Source organism: Rhincodon typus, chromosome 35, assembly GCF_021869965.1.
Source record: "Rhincodon typus isolate 14 chromosome 35, sRhiTyp1.1, whole genome shotgun sequence".
In the NCBI taxonomy this organism is placed as follows: domain Eukaryota; kingdom Metazoa; phylum Chordata; class Chondrichthyes; order Orectolobiformes; family Rhincodontidae; genus Rhincodon; species Rhincodon typus.
The window spans coordinates 3,230,417-3,250,274 of NC_063366.1; the positions used below are offsets into that span (position 1 = coordinate 3,230,417).

Consider the following 19,858-nt stretch of genomic DNA (forward strand, 5'->3'; position numbering starts at 1 on the left):
AGTCTCTGGATTGTTGATCCAGCACCATTGTTATTCAGCTGTCAAAACTGGAGTCACATTTCTTGAAATATCTTTTAATGCTTAAAACCTGGGCCTGGATTTGATATTTTTTCCCAGAGCTGTAGCTCATGACTGAACTTGGAATGTGTAGTCTCAATGAGTGCAGTGTATCTAATTTCCCAAGATAAACCAGAACACTTCAACCAGCTACATTAAACTGTCCTCAGCTCCAGCACCTGCACTCATGCCCATTGAGTTTCCTGAAAATAATTTTAAAACATAAAGAAGAAATTTTATTTATTTGAGTGTTTTTTATATTAAACACATAATGTAAGGTAAGGCTGGTCTTCATCAGCATCGCTCAAACTCAGTGAATTGAGAGCCTGTTTAACACTCTGTCCAATTGTCTTTTCCATTGTCTTCATGGTGCCTGGGAAATGGGGGTCTGGATGGAGGAAAGAAAGTAGCCACATTGCCTGCTCCAGGTCACTATCCAGTACCCCTACTGGAAACAGAGGGTGAGTGACAGTCAAGTGAGAAAAGAAAGGACTTCTTTCTGATCACCCCCCAACACAAGGAATAGCAGACTGGCACTCGCTGTTTAACAGTCTCTAACTGAGGAGTCAGCCCCTTCAGCAAAGGAGGAGAGGGAGTTGGAGGAACTCATGTTTCCTTTTCCTGTTTTACAGAAAGATTGCACCGTACTACACCAGAGGATCCAAAGAGGATAGACATCGCAAATAGATCTTGACCATCACTAAAGGAAAAACTGCACAATTGTGGGAAGACATCCAGTCCCTTCACAGCAGTGCTGAACACAGAGAAGGTTGGGCAGTGAACCTATCATCTGGAAATTGGTCAGGTCAGGGAGCTTTGACACATCATCAGATCTGAAACTGGTCAGTGGTGTTGAATCTTCCATCAGAACCAACCTTTCTGAAGGTTCAGCACTGGGTGATCAGTCAGGGTGAGGCTGGGAAGAAGTGTGAGTGGTTCCAAGTGTGGTGAAAGCTTCATTCATTCATCGAACCTCATGAACCACTGACTCATTCCTTAGGGGAGAGGCTGTTCAAGTGTGAGGAGGCTGCACTAGTTCAGGCGTCCTGTTTACAGGATTCTTGTACAACTGTTAACACAAGGGCAACTTCATGGAAGGGAATGGATGAAGTATGCAACTGAGCTTTTACAAAGTTATCAATGCTTGTGAACCACCAAAGCATTCACAGTGGGGAAAAACTGCTCAAATGTGAAATGTGTAATAGGGCCTTTCCACATTTAGCGGGCCTCGTGAACCATCAACGCATTCATACAGGGAAGAAACTGTTCACGTGCAGGGTGTGTGATAAATCATTCTTACAGTCATCGACCCTTCTTGTGCATCAAAATATTCACACAGGAGAGAAACCATTCACTTGCAATGTGTGTATTAAATCATTCTCGCATTCATCAACCCTCCGTGTTCATCAACGCATTCACACAGGAGAGAAACCGTTCACATGCACAAAATGTGACAAATCATTCTCTGATTCATCACACCTCCGCAGACACCAGCGCATTCACACAGGGGAGAAACCGTTCACATGTGAGGTGTGTAACAAATCATTTGCATCATCATCAGATCTTCAGAGACACCAACGCATTCACACAGGGGAGAAACCATTTATTTGTGATGTATGCAAAAAATCATTCTCATCATCATCGGATCTCTGTGTACATCAACGCACTCACACAGGGGAGAGACCATTCACATGTGAGGTGTGTAATAAATCATTCTCACACTCAGGAAATCTCCGCACACATCAACGCATTCACACGGGAGAGAAGCCGTTCAAATGTGAAGTGTGTGATAAATCATTCTCTGACTCTTCGAGACTTCTGGTTCATCAGAGGATTCATACTGGGGAGAAACCATTTAAATGTGGTGTGTGTGACAGAGCATTTTCGCAGTCAGTGAGCCTCCGTGTACACCAACGCATCCACACAGGGGAGAAACCATTTATGTGTAATGTGTGCAACAAATCATTCTCGAGGTCATGGAATCTCCTGCTCCATCAGAGGATCCACACAGGGGAGTAACTTTTCAAATGTGAGATTTATGATGAAACTTTCACGATGGAGTTGACCATCCAGAACATGACAAAATGCACACAGTGGAGAAACTTCCAGGATGATGTTTGAAACAAGGCTTTCACACAGTCAGCATATGTCCTGGTCTATCAATGCACTCATGTGGAAGGAATTCTATCAGTGTAAGTTTTGTAATAAAGCCTTGCACAAAGTTACCTAGCCTTTTACCTAGTTAAATTCATACTAATCTGTCATCAGAGTGAGATTCTCTACATAAGCTCACTGCAAAGGATGGTATTGGTTCAAGGAACAAGAAGCAGCTTTCACTCACATCATAACACCAGTGCTGAGGTACTGCTATCAACAGCAGCTCTCTCTTTGAACGAAGTTGATGATGTTTTGTACAGAGTGTAAAATCTCCCAGGTTCAACAAGAAACAACAGAATGAATATGCACTGGACGTCATCAACTCAGAGAGACAAATGTGCCTGATATTCCTTTCTCCAAATTGTTCAAGATCATATGTACAACTCAAGATGTTGGGGCTTTCCATAAGTCCCAATTCACTGGCTCTGTGGGAATTGCTTTGGAGATTGACATATCTGACTTTAAATTCCTGGGTGTTCGGTACCTTCTGGAAGAAAATCTCTGACTAAGTTTGAGTCCAAGATTTCATATAGTTCTGATGTACGCATGTGAAAAAACATAGTCCAATTCCTGAGTATCTATAGACTTGACCCCAATCACTCAGACTGATTCTCTCTGTAACTCCCTGCTTGACATTCTGACCAGCCCTTGATTGACCCTCCTTACCACCAACACTACGAGAACTAACCTATTCTGACTATACCCCACCACCTGTCTACACGCTGATGACCCCCAAACCTGAAAACAACTTCTTGAACTGACTGCACCCGAAATACTCCACCCATTCACCAACCTGACCCAACTGCCACCTGACTCACATACCCATTTACGTCATCAAACCTAGCAACTTACATTCCCATTTACATGGTCTACCACCTGACTTAATGATGCATACACCCAGTTACATATTCACAAACATTTGTGCAGGATGTTTATATTATGCCAGTTATTACTGTAAAATGGGAGTGTGTCTTCACTACTGATTCACTTCACTGTACTTTGTGCGGATCCTTGCACTGATTCTCTTCACTGCTATCTATGTGGATTCCTGTCCTGAGGGAGTTCTTCTGGATGCTGCATTGGAAGGCAGCAGATTTTCTTTATTTTTGGAAGGGTTACTGACCAATACTCCAACTCCTGGCCCATTGCTCCCAGGTCCTGCACTCTCCTAGCCTCAGCACTCAGATCCTTCCCCGCCACTCCTTAAATCAAACCTCTCCCTCCCCTCAGCTGCTGATCCTACCTCCCCCAGTTCTTAGCCTGCCAGTTGGAAAGACTCTGATGCATTGAGAAACATAGGTAACAGGACTTTTAAACATCCTCAGAAGAGTTTACAATGTCTTGTGAGGACTGTTACAATAAAGGCTCTGGATTACTCAAATTATATGCTGACCAAAAGGTCTTGTAGGATATAACTGTTTTTCAACCAGTGTTGTCTGCATCAGTGTTGGTTTTGTAGTAAATATTGACCACCATTTCATTCCCAAACTCACTTTGCCGTTAGACACCTTTTTACTACCCTGATTGATTCAGCTTTCAGTATCCTGATTGGATACTCATTCAGAATGCTCTGGTTGGATAATCAGGGATTCCAGGGACGTGTCCATGTGACGTCAGTATGAACATGTTCTCGTACGCATAGCAGAGCAATGGAGGGTCAAAAGAAATCACTGACTCGACCTAAGTGTATCAGTTCAGGATATCAGCTCAGAGAAAACAATCACTCTGAAGGGGAAGGGGAAGGGGAAATGTTTGAGAGAGTATGAGGGGGCAAAGTTGGTGGAAATATTTACAGAAAGTATGATATGGGCTGGGGATGGCACTTCCTGAAGGAAAGCTATAGGGTTCATGAGGGGGTGATCTATAGGATTAAAAACCTCATCTCCATAGGGTCTTCAGTGTACTATCGCATTAACTGAGATGGTGTGGAGGTGCTGGTGTTGGACTGGGGTGGACAAGATTAGGAATCACACAACACCTGGTTATAGTCCAACAGGTTTATTTGAAAACACTAGCTTTCAAAGCCTCACTCTTTCTTCAGGTGTTAGTGAGAGAGGTAGTATCAGACATAGAATTTATAAGTAAAAGATCAAAGTGTCACACCACTAATGAGGATGTATTTGACAAACCCAAGATGCTGTTAAATCTTTAATCAGTTAGAAGGTTTTAATTGATTAATATTAAACATTCTATTTTGTTCAAAAAGTACACAATTTATAGACAGTCAGTCAATGTGGCATTTTACAAATTCCTACTTTTAGAAATAAAACCAGTCTGACTCCAAACTAAAACACAAACAGATTGTAAACATGGCCTCACACCTAACACACATTGTCTGACTTAAAATGGTCCCTCTTCCTTACACTGATAAAACCTTTAGATCTCTCAGGATAGGGTCTTGAAATGAATTTGGGGATTTACATATACATATTAATCAATTAAAGCTTTCTAACTGATTAAAGATTTAACAGCATCTTGAGTTTGTCAAATACCTCCTCATCAGTGACGTGACCTTTTGATCTTTTACTTATAAATTCTGTGTCTGATGCTACCTCTGTCACTAACACCTGAAAAAGGAGTGAGACTCCGAAAGGTTGTGTTTTCAAATAAGTCTGTTGGACTATAACCTGGTGTATTGTGATTTCTGACCATAAACTGAGATGCTAGATCAGCAAAGATTAGAGGTGTACTCCTGTAAATGGTGGCCCTTTGGCGGAACTGAGATCATGGCTTGTTCCTCCCTCAAAGCCATCCTTTTCTATCCCCGATTGGTTCCCTGGAGAGTTTATGTCACGGAAACTTTCTGATTGGTTCTCCCCTGTGTGGATCTAGCAGCAAATATGGATTTCATGATCAACTTAATAAAAATGGATTTTCTGGTCATGTTCACATTGCTGCTTTCTGGAGCTTGCTGTGCTGTAGTTTCCTACATTACATAAGGGGCCACACTTCAAAAAGGACTTCATTCATTGTCAAGTGTTTTTTGATGTAAAGTTGATGTATAAATGCAAATGTTTTGTTAAGGAAACATCTGTGTTTCCTGTGAACTGGAAATTGTAAACCCAATGATGGAGGCAGCATCCCATCCCACAGTGTCATTGAGAACTATATTGTGTACAAGACTGTCACTGTAGGATCCTGAATGTTTCAGAATAGGAACACATCATAGAACATAGAGCAGTACAGCACAGTACAGCCTCTTTGACCCACGATGTTGTGCTGACCTATTATCCTACTCTAAGATCAAAACTAATCTGCATACCCTCCATTTTACTATCATCCAAGTGCCTATCCAAGAGTCGTTTAAATGTGTCTAATGTATCTGACTCTACTACCACCACTGGCAGTGCATTCTATGCACCCACCACTCTCTGTGTAAAGAACCTACCTCTGACATCTCTGCTATATCTTCCTCCAATCACCTTAAAATTATGCCCCTTCATGATAATCATTTCCGCCCTGGGATAAAGTCTCTGGCTATCCACTCTATCTACGCCTCTCATCATCTTGTACACCTCTATCAAGTCACCTCTCATCCTTCTTCACTCCAATGAGAAAAGCCCCAGCTCCCTCAACCTTTCCTCATAAGACCTACCGTCCAGTCCAGGCAGCATCTTGGTAAATCTCCTCTGCTCCCTCTCTAAAGCTTCCACATCCTTCCTATAATGAAATGACCAGAACTGAACACAATACTCCAAGTGTGGTCTAACCAGGGTTTTATACAGCTGCATCTTAACCTCGCGGCTCTTAAACTCAATCCTCCTGCCAGTGAAAGCTAACACACCATACGCCTTCTCAACAACTCTATCAACTTGGGTGGCAACTTTGAGGGATCTATGGACGTGGACACCAAGATCCCTCTGTTGCTCCACACTGCCAAGAATCATAATGACAAACTATTTTTCTTTCACAGAAAAAGTAAAGTACTTCATAAATTGGAGAAACAAATTAAGATCAACCTGTAAATCCTTCCAATATGTCTGTGGTAAGTATTAAGTGCAGAAGAACGTCATGATGGGTTATGCTTGATGCAGAGTGGTGCTCCTCAAGCCGTAACCTCTGGTGACAGGCTGGTGACCTCTTCCAGGGAGCGTCACCATGCTCTGTATGCCTCATATACCACCAGAAGTGGGAAAGGAACTGAAAAAGAAAATAGAGAAAGTATCTTGGCTTATAGTGACATTGACCAGTGTATTATGTCCAGGATTCTTAATGTGTTTGTGACTAGGAACACACCAGACTGAATGGTCGGGTAAGCTGGTTTCAGAGAAAATGCAAATTGTGAGTTGTAAGTATACAGACAATCATTAAACAACAGGGAATAGTACAAAATATTTATGTTCTAACAACTTCAAATCAACTAAAATAACTAAGCACTTGAAAATGACTCAAGATCTTTCCCAGAAATGAATCATGGAAGATTGTAAGGTGAACATAGCACACTGTTATTACATTGAGATATGAGGCGGCTGAGTCATACGGCACGGTAACAGATCCGTCCATGCTGACGAGGTTTCCCAAACTAAACAAGTCCCATTTGCCAGCGCCTGGCCCATATCCCTCTAAACCTTTCATATTTATGTACCTGTCCACGTATCTTTTAAATGCATCTTCCACTTCCTCTGGCAATCCACATACAAAACACCCTCTGTTTGAAACTGTTGTCCCTTAGGTTGATTTTAAAATTTTCTCTTCTACCTTAAAATTATGCCCTCTAGCTTTGAACTCCCCTAGCCTAGGGAAAAGCCCTTTGCTATTGATTTTATCTATGCCCCTCATGATTTTATAAACCTCTATAAGGTCACCCTTCAACTTCCAATGATCCAGTGAAACAAGTCCCAGCCTATCTAGCCTCTCCCTGTCACACCTTCCAGTCCCAGTCACATCCTTGTAAATCTGTTGTACACCCTCTTCAATTTATTAATATCCTTTCTATAGCAGGGCAACCAAAACTGTTTACAGTACACCAAAAGTTGCCTAACCAATGTCTTGTACAACCACAATATGATGTCCTGCACTCAATGGTGAACTCAAGTCTGCAGAACCTCAGCAAGAGGAAGTGATGCCTAGTAGTATTATCACTAATTAATACAGAGACCCAAGTAATGTTCTGGGGACTTGGGTTTGAATTCCACCATGGCAAACTGTAGAATTTGTATTCAATAAAAGTTTGGAATTAAGAATCTAATGATGTCAACTGTCGGAAAAGCCTACCTAGTTCACTGATGTCTTTTAGGGAAGGAAGCAACTGTGATTTCTGACCATAAACTGAGATGCTAGATCAGCAAAGATTAGAGGTGTACTCCTGTAAATGGTGGCCCTTTGGCGGAACTGAGATCATGGCTTGTTCCTCCCTCAAAGCCATCCTTCTGTCCCCCCAATTGGTTCCCTGGAGAGTTTATGTCACGGAAACTTTCTGATTGGTTCTCCCCTGTGTGGATTTAGCAGCAAATATGGATTTCATGATCAACTTAATAAAAATGGATTTTCTGGTCATGTTCACATCCTACATGGTTCACTGATGACTTTTAGAGAAGGAAGCAACTGTCCTTACTTGGCCTAGCTTACATGTGACTCAAGACTCACAGCAAAGTGACTGATTGATAATCACCCTCTGGGCAATTAGGGATGGCCTGGCCTGGCCTGGCCAGCAACACCCATAATCTGTGAATGAATAAAACAGTACCAGTGCACCAGAACAGCAATAGACTGAGCTTGTATTCGCTTTAAATTAGAAAATTAAGAGATAATCTAATTGAAATATTTAAGATGATTACACAAATTGATAGAGTAGTTAGAGAGAAATTATTCCTCTTGTAGGATAGTCCAGAACAAGGTGCAGAGCATTAAAATTAGAACAATTAAAATTAGTTCAGGGTGATGTCAGCAAATACCTCTTCACAAAAAAGGGGAGTGGAAATCTGGAACACTTTCCCCACAGGCTAAGGATCAATTGCAAACTTCAAAACTGAGATTGATATATTTCTTTTAGGCTAGGGTATTAAGGATTACGAGAATAAAGGCAGGAAGATCGAGTTAAATTACTCTTGATTTCTCTCTCTACTCGTTTTCAATATCAATTGGTTAACATCATCCTCTTATAGCTTCAGGTGAGCTTCTGACCCCATATCCTTGCCTTAACAAAGTTCACCTATGTAACATTGCCCATTCCCAACATCCCTACTCCCTCACTAGTCCATCTGCTGTTGAAATCCTGATCCAGACTGTAGTTGCTTCTAGACAAGACCATTCCAATGCTCTCCTGTCCAACTTCCCATTTTCTCCCTTCTGTACACTTCAGTTCAGCTAAAACGCAGCGACATCTATATAACTCTCAATAGATATGATTAAATCATGACACTATTTGAAAAAAAGCAGAAGAGTTCCCTTTGGTCTTCCTCAATAACATGAAGGTTCTTAAGGCTGGATTTTTTGTTGTAAAGGTCGATAGCTAAAGTGGAAATTTCCCAACTCAATAAACTTGCCTTCGTAGAAAGACCAGCAAATGATTTAAGAGCAGTTGTGCCAAATGGCCTGTTTCTGTGCTGTAGATACTTTGTAACTTTGTAAACAGTTCCTACTTTGTAAAAGTGTATACAGTTTTGATTTTAATACCTGTTAGTGCCATGCATGAGTTGGAGTGTAATTATAGGAATATATCATAACTTTGCTCGTGACCTGAAGAACTATTCATTGGACAAGTGGAGGTATGAAGAAATTTGTATCTATTAAATTGAAGGAAAATCTCTTGTTGGTGAACTTGTTTTTGCCTTTTTTTTGCGTTTGAGAAACACATGGAGAGTTGGGTAAAGACCTAAAATCTAGCCAGATAAATGTTAGAAATTCATGCAAAGCAGCATGTAGAGTCAACCAACTAGCATTTGGTGGTAGAGTTTATTGAATAGGTTTTCAATATTATAACAGTAGGATTAGAACCTGGTATATCTTGGAATATCATATGGTAACTAATCTTACATTTTATTGCCAGTTTTAGATAGGAGCCTAAGCCTGAAATAGTTCTTGACCTTGCCTTCTCCTCAACTAGTCTGTCATGAATCCAAATTCAATGATGCATGCTTAAAGCCACACAACAAAAAAATGATAGTAGTGACAAGCTCCACTGTCGAGAAAATCAGAGCAGCAATAAAAATCAAGAAACAGATGTAAGATTGTTCGGAACGCAAACTAATTCAAAACATCACTTTTTCAAAAAAAATCATTGGAGCAGCTTTAAGATCAGCTAGCAGAGCAAGAAAACCCATAGAGTTGTGCAGCTGTTATGAAGAACAAAGTGAAAATTCTAAATAGCAGAGAAACCACCAAAAACAATCGTACATCTGAGGAAAAGTTTTTAACAATCTGTAACAGGGGAAACTTTTTTTAAAAAAAAGTAGAGAAAGCATAAAAAGCCCACAAGCTCAAGCCGAGGAGACAAAACCAGACCAAGCACCAATGAAAAGGCAGCCAATTACCAGATACCCAAACAGAATTTGATCCCTTCCAGGAAAAAAAGGGTTTCATTTCCATTTGAAAAACTAGGCTGGGAAACAGAGTTGAGATTTCCAACACCAATTTAACACTTTCTAAAGCAAGTACTCAACTACAAAGTTAACAATAAGCAAGTCAAGAAAATCCTTCAGAAAGAAGCTTAAAAAATTCTGAATGAAGTACTTGGGAATAAAAATCTTTTATTAGATTTGAAGTTCCAGAAATCTGTAAAGTTAGCTAATTTTTAATTATTTCAATGTTTCCTCAATTTCCATCAATTACAGTCAACAAATTGGAGATAAAGAAATTGAGTGTGAATCTGTTCATGTGGCTTCAAATTTGGCACAAAAATAATTCAAATGCAGAAGCTCACCATGAACAATATCATGACAGTCATCTTTGATAGTCAAAATATTATTACATCTTATTGATTGAAACTTTTTTTGAGGAAGTTGCTAACCACATATCTTTTAGAGATCCATCAGCCATTTTGGAAAATAAATATCTTCATTCATCTCCGAGTTAGTAAAGGAAAACTGAACTTTACATTGAAAATAGCATTTAGGACAGCAGAAAATTCCACAGTTCTGCATTAATACAACAATGACAATCTTTAGAACAATGTTAATTGACTAACAATGCAACAAGTCAACAAAATGAGTGTTCTACAAGGACATCACAGCATGGATAGATACATGGGACTGGGATATTACAGAAACATGGCTAAAGGAGGGACAGGACTAGCAGCTTAATGTGCCAGGGTACAGGTACTTTAGGCGGGACAGAAGTGGAGGGAAGAGGGGAGGGGCAATTGCATTTTTGACTCAGGGGAGTATCACAGCAATAGTCAGAGATGAAGTACTGAGGGATCATCCAGTGAGGCTCTGTGGGTGGAACTAAGAAATAAGAAGGGGATGGTGATGTTATTAGATTTGTACTATAGGCCCCCAAATAGTCAATGGGAATTAGAGGAACAAATATGCAGAGAGATTGGGGAGACTTGCAAGAGCAACAGGGTTGTCATAGTGGGGGATTTTAATTTTCCTAACATAGGCTGGGACTGCCATAGTGTTACGGACTTAGATGGGGTGGAATTTGTTAAATGTATTCAGGAAAGTTTCCTTAAGCAGAATATAGAGAGTCCTTCTTGGGAAAGGGCAAAACTTGACCTACTCTGGAAAATAGGGCAGGACAGGTGACTGAGGTAACAGTGGGGGAGCACTTTGGGACCAGTGACCATTGTTCTATTAATTTTAAATAGTTATGGAAAAAGACAAAACTGGTCCACAGATTTAAATTCTAAACTGGGGCAAAGCAAACTTTGATGGAATTAGATGGGAGCTTGCAGGGGTTGATTCGAGTAGTTTGTTCGCAGGCAAAGGGACCTCTGGCAAGTGGGAGGCCTTTGGAAGTGTGATAGCTATGTTCCTGTGAGGGTGAAGGGCAAAGTTGGCAGCAGTAGGCAACTCTGGATGATAAGAGATATTGAGGCTTTGACCAGAAAAAAGGAGGCATGGCTCAGGAACAGACAGCTGGGATCAAGGGAATCCCTGGAGGTACACAGGGGATACAGGAGTTTACTGAAGGAAATTAGGAGGGCAAAAAGGGGGTATGAGATAGCTTTGGCTGAGAAGATTAAGGTGAATCAAAAGAGCTCCTTTAAGTATGTTAAAAGTAAAAAGAATAACTGGAGAGAGAATAGGACCTCTGTAGGTCCAAAGTGGACATATATGTGTGGAACCGCAGCAGATAGACCAGGTCCTCGGTGAATACTTCTCTGTGTTTACCGTGGAGAAAGATATGAAGACTTGGGAACTTGGGGAAGTTAATGGTGATATCTTGAGGGCAGTCCATTTGACAGTACAGGAGGTGTTGGAAGCAGTAGAATGTATGAAGGTGGATAAATCTCCTGGTCCTGACAAGATATATTCAAGAACCCTGCAAGAGGCTAGAGAAGAAATTGCAGGGGCCCTGGCTGTTATATCTGCATCATGATTAGCCACAGGTGAGGTCCCAGAAGACTGGAGGGTAGTGAATGTTGTGCCCTTATTCAAGAAGGGCTGCAAAGAAAAACCTGGGAATTATAGACCAGTAAGCTTAACATCTGTGGTAAGTAAGTTACCTGAGAAGATTCTGAGGGATAAGATATATATGCATTTAGAAAGACAGGGTTTGATTATCAATAGTCAGCGTGGCTTTGTGTGTGGGAAATCATGCCTCACAAATTTGTTAGAGTTCTTTGACGAGTGACTAGGAAGGTTGATAAGGGCAGGGCAGTAGACGTAGTCTAGATGGATTTCAGTAAGGCCTTTGGTAGGCTGCTCTGGAAGACTCAATCACATGGAATCCAGGGAGAGCTGGCAAATTGGATACACAATTGGCTTGATGGTAGGAAGCAGAGAGTAATACTGGAAGGATGCTTGTCTGACTGGACACCTGTGACCAGTGGTGTGCCTTAAAGGTCAGTGCTGGGCCCATTGCTATTTGTTATCTATATCGGTGATTTGGATGAGAATGTACAAGTAAGTTTATGGATGACACTAAAATAGGCAGCATCATGGACAGTGAGGAAGGTTATCAGAAATTGCAACAGGATCTTGATCACCTGGGGAAGTGGGCCGAGAAATGGCAAATGGAGTTTAATATAGATAAATGTGAGGTGTTGCATTTTGGAAAGTTAAATCCAGGTAGGAGTTTCATGGTGAATGGTAGGACCTTAAGGAGTGTAGTGGGAAAAAAGACTTTGGAGTTCAGGTGCACGGTTCTCTGAAAGTGGAGCCACAGGTATACAGGGCAGTGAAGAAGGCTTTTGGCACATTGGCCTTGATCAGTCAGGGTATTAAGGATAGAAATTGGGAAGTAGGATGCAGTTGTACATGACGTTGGTGAGGTTGCACTTGGAGCATTATGTTAAGTTTTGGTCACCTTGCTATAGGAAGGATGTTATTAAACTGGAAAGACTGCAGAAGAAATTTACAAGGATGTTGCCAGGACTCAAGGGATTGAGTTATTGGGAAAGGTTGGACAAGCTAGAACTTTTTTTTTAGAGCATTGGAGACTGGGGGGGATCTTATAGAAGTGTATAAGATCATGAGAGGCATGGATAGGGTGAATGCACTCAGTCTTTTTTCCAGGGTTGGGGAATCCAGGACTAGAGGGCATCAGTTTAAGGTAAGAGGGGAAAGAATACATGGGAATCAGAGGGGCAACTTTTTTACACAGAGGGTGGTACGCATATGGAATGAGCCACCAGTGGAAGTGGTTGAGGCAGGTACATAACAACATTTAAAAGGCATTTGGACAAATAAATGGATAGGAAAGGTTTAGAAGGATATGGGCCAAATGCAGGGAAATGGGCTTTATGTGGATGGACATTTTGGTCAGCACAGACCAGTTTGGGCCAAAGGGCCTGTCTCCATGCTGTAAGAGTCTATGACTCTCTATGACTCTATCAACATTCTGACAATAATCATCAGATCAGGAACATAATCAATTGGAGTGTAGGAGGTTGAGGGATGGCTTTCTAGAGGTTTATAAAATCATGAGGGGCATAAAAAAAGGTAAATGAACATAGGTTACTTCCCTAGGGTCAGGGAATTCAAGATAAGGGGGCATATTTTTAAGATGAGAGGAGAAAAGATTATAAAGGACACGAGGGGCAACTTCTGTTCCATAGAGTGGTTCATGTGTGGAATGAATTGCTAGAGAAAGTGGTGGATGCAGGTACTGTTACAACATTTGGATAAGTTAATGAATAGGAAAGGTTTGGAGGGTTATGGGCCAAATTCAGGTAGTTGGAACCACTTTAGTTTGGGAGCATGGTCAGAATGAACTCGTTTGACTGAAGGGTCTATTTCCATGCTCTTTGACTCTAACTCACACACCTATCACTCGTGTGTTCACTGAGCTGCACTGGTTCTCAGTTCCTCAAAGCCTCAAATTTAAAATTCGCAGGCTCAAGCAAAGATTGTTCTGTGGCCTAACTCCTTCCTATCTCTGTCACCTCTTGGCCTCCAACAAGTCCACAAGGTGCAGTGCAGGAATTGCTCTCATGCTGTTATGTGTCACTGATACACAGTTCAGGCCCCACTGCTGTACTGGAGCATGCAGACAAAAACCATTTGTAAACAGGACTTTTGTTGCCTTTCATAGATCTTTGGGTTTTTCACATTCTTTATTGAGATTTGACCATTACTGGCGATATGGGAGAGGTTTGAGACAGACACTGCTGAGACAGACAGTACTTTGAAACAACAGCTCCTCTGTCTAAGCACTGGAGGGTAAACAACAAAGACAACTTTCAGTGCAACAGAAGCAGGTGACCTAGCACCAAGTCCATGTGAAAACGTCAATATATGATGTGAGAGAAGATGGTGTGTGAAGACTTTATTACAGAACTCACTGACAGGATTTCTCTGCTGTGAGTGTTGATGGACCAGGAGACACACAAGTGGGTGAAATCCTCATTACACGCCTGATATCTGACAAGGTTTCTCCCAAGTGTGGCTGTGCTGGTGTTTCAGGAGGTCAAAGTGGGTGAAAGCCATGTCATGAAAACAGCAACTGTAGAGTGTCTCCTCTGTGTGACTCCTCTGGTGTTCCAGAAGGATGAAGATGTTATAAATCTTTACCAGCACCTTACACATTAATGGTCACCCACCACTGTGTGAATGTGACAATTCAGGCGTGTTTACTATTCAAGGCCCTCGTTACACACCTCACACTTGAACAGATTCTGCTATGTGTGAATCCACTGGTGCCTCAGGAGATCGGCGGATTGGGTGAAAGCTTTCTCACAAACATCACACTTGAAAGGCTTCTCCCCTGTATGAACTCTCTGGTGCCTTAGGAGGCTCGATAACTGTGAGAAGGCTTTGTCACAAACCTCACACATGAATGGCTTCTCACCTGTATGAATGCGTTGGTGTACCCGGAGGTTCATTAAAAACGAGAATGATTTGTCACACATCTCACACATAAATGGTTTCTCCCCTGTGTGACTACGTTGGTGTGCATGGAGGTTTGATAACCGTGAGAATGATTTGTTACATGCTGGACAGGTGAATGCTTTCTCCCCTGTGTGACTATGTTGATGTGTGCGAAGATTTGATGACCGCAAGAAGCATTTGTCACATTCCTCACATTTGAAGGGCTTCTCCCCTGTGTGAATTCTCTGGTGCATCAGCAGTTCAGAGGATTGAGTGAAAGACCTCTCACAAACCTCACACCTGAAGGGTTTCCCTCCTGTGTGGATGCTCTGGTGCATCAGAAGCCGAGTAGATGTTGTAAAAGCTTTACCGCAAACGTCACACTTGAAGGGTTTCTCCCCTGGGTGAACCGCCTGATGTTGTAAGAGGCTTGTTAACTGTGCAAAGGCTTTGTCACCCATCTCACATGGGAATGGCTTCTCCCCTGTGTGAATGCGTTGGTGCACACGAAGGTTCATTCGGTACGAGAATGATTTGTTGCATACTTTGCACATGAATGGTTTCTCCCCTGTGTGAATGCGTTGGTGATCATGGAGGTTACATAACCAGGAAAAAGATTTATCACAAACTTTACATGTGAATGGTTTCTCTCCAGTGTGAACACGTTGGTGATTGCGGAGAATCGATGACCGGGAAAAAGATTTGTCACAAGCCTCACATGTGAATGGTTTCTCCCCTGTGTGAGTACGTTGATGATTGTGAAGGGTTGAAGAGTGTGCAAATGATTTGTTGCAAACCTCACACATGAATGGCTTCTCCCCATTGCTCTGGTGTGTGCAGAGATTCAATGACTGTGGGATATCTTGGTCACACATTTCAGACTTTGAATGGTTTAATATATGGCAACAGATCTTACAAACCTGTGGAGCCTGCCTCACACTTGAGCAGCCTCTCACTTGTAGGAATGAGTCAGTTGTTCATGACGTTCGATGTATGATTGAAGTTCTCACCACATTTGGAGTCCATTCACACTCATTCCCAGCCTCACCCTGACCGATCACCCACAGCCAAACCTTCAGAAAGGTTGGTTCTGATAGAAGGCTCAACTCTACTGGGCAGTTTCAAATCTGATGATATGTCAAAGCTCCCCTGAGCCAACCTGTTTCACAATGATGATTTCACTGCTCAATCCTCCCTGTGTTGAATAATGCAGTGAAGGGACTAGATGTCTTCCCACAGTTGTGTAGTTGATCCTTGGTTGATGGTCAGGATCTATCTGTATGTCCATCCTCTCTGTATTCTCTGGTGTAGTAAAGTGAAATCCTTCTGTAAAACAGGAAAGAAAACATAATTTCCTCCAACTCCCTCTTCTCCTTTGCTGAAGGGACTGACTCCTCAGCTAGAGACTGTTCAACAGTCAGTGCCAATCTGCCATTCCTCTGTGTGAGTGGATCGGACACAAGACCTTTCTATTTTTCTGTCATACACCACCCCGCACCCCACCCACACCACCCCCCCCACCTCCCCGGTCTCCAGCAGGGACATTGGATAATGACCAGGAACAAACAATTTCTTTCCTCCACACAGACCCCATCTTCTCAGGCATGTGAAGGCAATGAAAATTACACTATGGAAGAGTGTAAAACAGGCTATCAATTCATTCTGAGACAGTGTCATGCTGGTGTAGAACAGTTCTAACCTTAAAATCTTCATCTCACCCTATCAGCAGACTCTTTCTCTGCTTATTACTTTCCCCTTAAAGTCATCTCTGCTGTTCATTTCAACCACTCTGTGTTGTGAATGTGAATTTATTAAATCTTGGAATTACTGGCGTACAATCAAAGTAAAATCATGAAAATTTGCTGATAGTCCTCAAATCCAAATATTACTCTTCTGGGAAGGTAACTCGTCACAGCTGCCTGGTCTTCTCCACGTGATTCCAGTCCCACATGACATGGTTGACTCTGAACTGTCTATTGAAGTGGCCAAGCAAACTATAAATAAACAATCACTATAAATTCCAATAATAAAAGGAAAATCAGAGAGATCTGGATAATCCTGACATTTGTCAATATAAGATGAAGATAATCTTAGCCCAGTGAAAACTGTAAATTTTCTCTGAGCAAGTTCTGAGGACAAGTCCCTAAGTGAGGAGAGTTACGCACAGACTGGTCAGTATCAGTGATACATGCTGAATCATATCAATCTGGGAACATCCCAGACTCCTCTGTTACCATCCCTGGGAATGTTCCATCCCACTTCTAGGTGAGAAGTCCTCAATATTTACTCCATGGATTGTGAAGGCTTCAGGTCAAACAAGTTTAAGGAAAACTATCACTCTCTCCCAACTAATGAATGAGTACTTCACTATGTTCATTGTCACTAGGGAAGTAGACTAAGGACAGATCCCAAAACTGGGTGTCCATGAGGTGCAGTGACCCATTAGGAGCAGCAATGTCATATTCCACCACAATTCCTACTAGACAAGGAGCAAAACTTGACCTTCTCACGGGTAATAAGACATGAAGTGATTTAGGGAAACACTTTGGGTCTAGTGATCACAATTCTATTTGTTTTAAAATAGTTATGGAAAATGATAAGCCTTCCATAAAAATTAAAGTTTTTAATTCGAGAAAGGCAAATTTTAATGGTATGAGTCAAGAACTTTTAAAAGTTGATGGGAGGAGAGTGTTTGCAAGTAAAGGGATGTCTGATACATGAGAAGCTTTCAAAAGTGTGAGTCATTATGTTCCTGTTAGAGTGAAAGGTAAGGTTGGTAGGATTTGGGAACAGTAGATGAATAAAAATATTGAGGTTCTAGTCAAGAATAAAAAAGAATTATATATTATATATACAACTAGGTTCAAATGAATCTCTTGAACGGTATAAAGAGTGTAGGAGCAAACTTAAGAGGGAGATCAGGAAGGCAAAGAGGGGAATTGGCACATAAGGTTAAGGATAATTCAAAGATATTCTACGAGTACATTAAGAGCAAGACAGCAACCAGAGAGAAAGTAGGGCCCCTTAAAGATCAAAGAGGTTGTTTTTGTGTTGTACCACAGGAGATAGGAGAGATATTAAATGAATATTTTGCATCAGTTTTTACTGTGGAGAACAAAATGGAGGCTAGAGAACTCAGGGAAATAAGTATTGATGTTTTGAAAACAGTTCACATTACAGATGAAGTAGTGCTGGAGGTCTTAGAAAAAAATGGTGGATAAATCTCAGGACCTGATCTACTGTATCCAAGGACATTGTAGGAAGTTAGGGAGGAAATTGTGGGGCTCCTTGTAGAAATATTTGTATCAACTATAACTATGGGTGAGGTGCTGGACGACTGGAGAACGGCTAATGTGGTGCCTTTGTTTAAGAAGTGATGTAAAGAGAAACTTGGGAACTACAGACTTGTGAATCTGACTTCAGTGGTAGAAAAGTTGTTGGAGGTGATTCTGAAAGGTAGGATTTATATGGATTTGGAGACACAAGGAATGATTAAGCATGCTTCTGTGTGAGAGAGATTGTGTCTCACAAACTTGATTGAGTTTTTCTAGGAAATAACCAAGAAGATTGATGTGGGCAGTAATAAACATTGTCTACTTGGACTTGTAGACTAATTAGTAAAGTTAGATCAAATGGGATTCAGGGTGAGCTTGTCAATTAGATACAAAATTGGCTTAATGGCAGGAATCAGAGAGTAACGGTGGAAGCCTGTAACCAGTGGTGTTCCACAGGGTTTGGTGCTGGGTCCACTTTTGTTTGTCATTTATACAAATGACTTAGATAAGCATAAAGAAGGAATGGTTAGTAAGTTTGCGGATGACACCAAGATTGGTGGGATAGTGGACAGTAAAGAAGATTATCTAGGATTACAAAGAGATCTTGATCAATTCGGTCAATGGGCAGAAGAGTGGCAGATGGGAGTTTAATTTGGATAAAATGTGAGGTATTGCATTTTGGTAAAACAAACAAGGGCAGGACTTATACAATTCAGAGGAGGGCCTTGGGTCTTGTTCTAGAACAGAGAGACCTAGGAGTTCAGGTACATAATTCACACATAGACTGGGTGGTTAAGAATGTGTTTAGCACATTTTGCCTTCATCACTTAGACCTTTGGCTAAAGGAGTTGGAATGTCATGTTGAGGTTGTACAGGACATTGGTGAGGTCTCTTTTGGAGTACCATGTCCAGTTCTGGTCGACCTGTTATAGGAAGGATATTATTAAGCTGGAGAAGGTTCAGAGGAGGCTTACCACGATGATGTTGGGAATGGAGCGTTTCAGTTATAAGATTAGGCTGGGACTTTTTTCACTAGAGCGTAGGAGGTTGTGGGGTGACAGGTTTATAAAATCATGGGGGGCATAGATAAGGTGAATGACAAGTGTCTCTTCGCTACGTGGCGGATTTCAAGACGAGGGGACATATTTTTAAGGTGAGAGGAGAAAGATTTTAAAAAGACATGGGGGGCAATTTCTTTACACAAATTTTGTAAGTGGAATTAACTTCCAGAGGAAGTGGTGAATGTGGGTACAGTACAATATTCAAAAGACATTTGGATAATTACATGAATAAGAAATGTTTCAAGGGATATGGGCCAAGCACAGGCAGGGGTGGGGTGGCTAGTTTAGTTTGGGATTATGGCTGGCATGGCCAGATTGGACCAAAGGGTCTGTTTCCATGCTGTATGACTCTATGACTCTAATTTCACAGCCCAGCACAGCTTCTAAAGAAAGGTCGCTGGACCCAAAACGTTAACTCTGCTTTCCCTCCACAGATGATGCCAGACCTGCTGAGTTTTCTCAGTAATTGTTATTTTTGTTTCTGACATTTTATTGAGAATTGTGGACAACGAATGAAGAGAAGGCAGCTCCATGAACACTTTCATTTTTATCCATGTTGGACCCTCGCACACGAAAGTGTCTGAAGGCAATAGTAGGTGAATGATCAAACCTTGTCCTTCCCTGAGGAGCTGAGAGAATTTTCCTCCAGACTAGTCGTCCCCTCCCCACAGTTGAGAAAGCTCAAGTGTGTGCCTTGAATGCAAAGTTTGTAAATTTGTTATGCTTTAAAACATCTTTCTGAAGTATAAATAAAATACCCTCACAAAGATGGTTGGTCAGAGTTTGAGACAACAAAGTGCAGAGCTGGATGAACACAGCAGGCCAAGCAGCATCATAGGAGCAGAAAGGCTGACTTTTTGGGCCTAGACCCTTCATCAGAAATGGGGGAGGG

The 19,858-nt window shown here is 41.5% G+C and overlaps 1 protein-coding gene and 1 pseudogene across 3 annotated transcripts in view; one reads left to right on the plus strand and one right to left on the minus strand.

The window, feature by feature from the left end:
• Positions 1-1,085: 1,085 nt before the first annotated feature.
• LOC109920598 overlaps positions 1,086-19,858 on the plus strand; it is a 70,073-nt pseudogene continuing 51,300 nt past the window's right edge.
• Positions 15,501-19,858, minus strand: part of LOC109920601 (zinc finger protein 271-like) — a 73,345-nt gene continuing 68,987 nt past the window's right edge. For 2 of the 3 annotated variants that reach the window (XR_007265581.1, XR_007265579.1), the window contains one exon: positions 15,518-15,956. The gene's annotated coding sequence lies outside the window, so the exon portion shown is untranslated. Of the gene's footprint in view, positions 15,957-19,858 lie in introns of all 3 variants that reach the window. The other variant, XM_048616800.1, reaches the window with a different exon arrangement.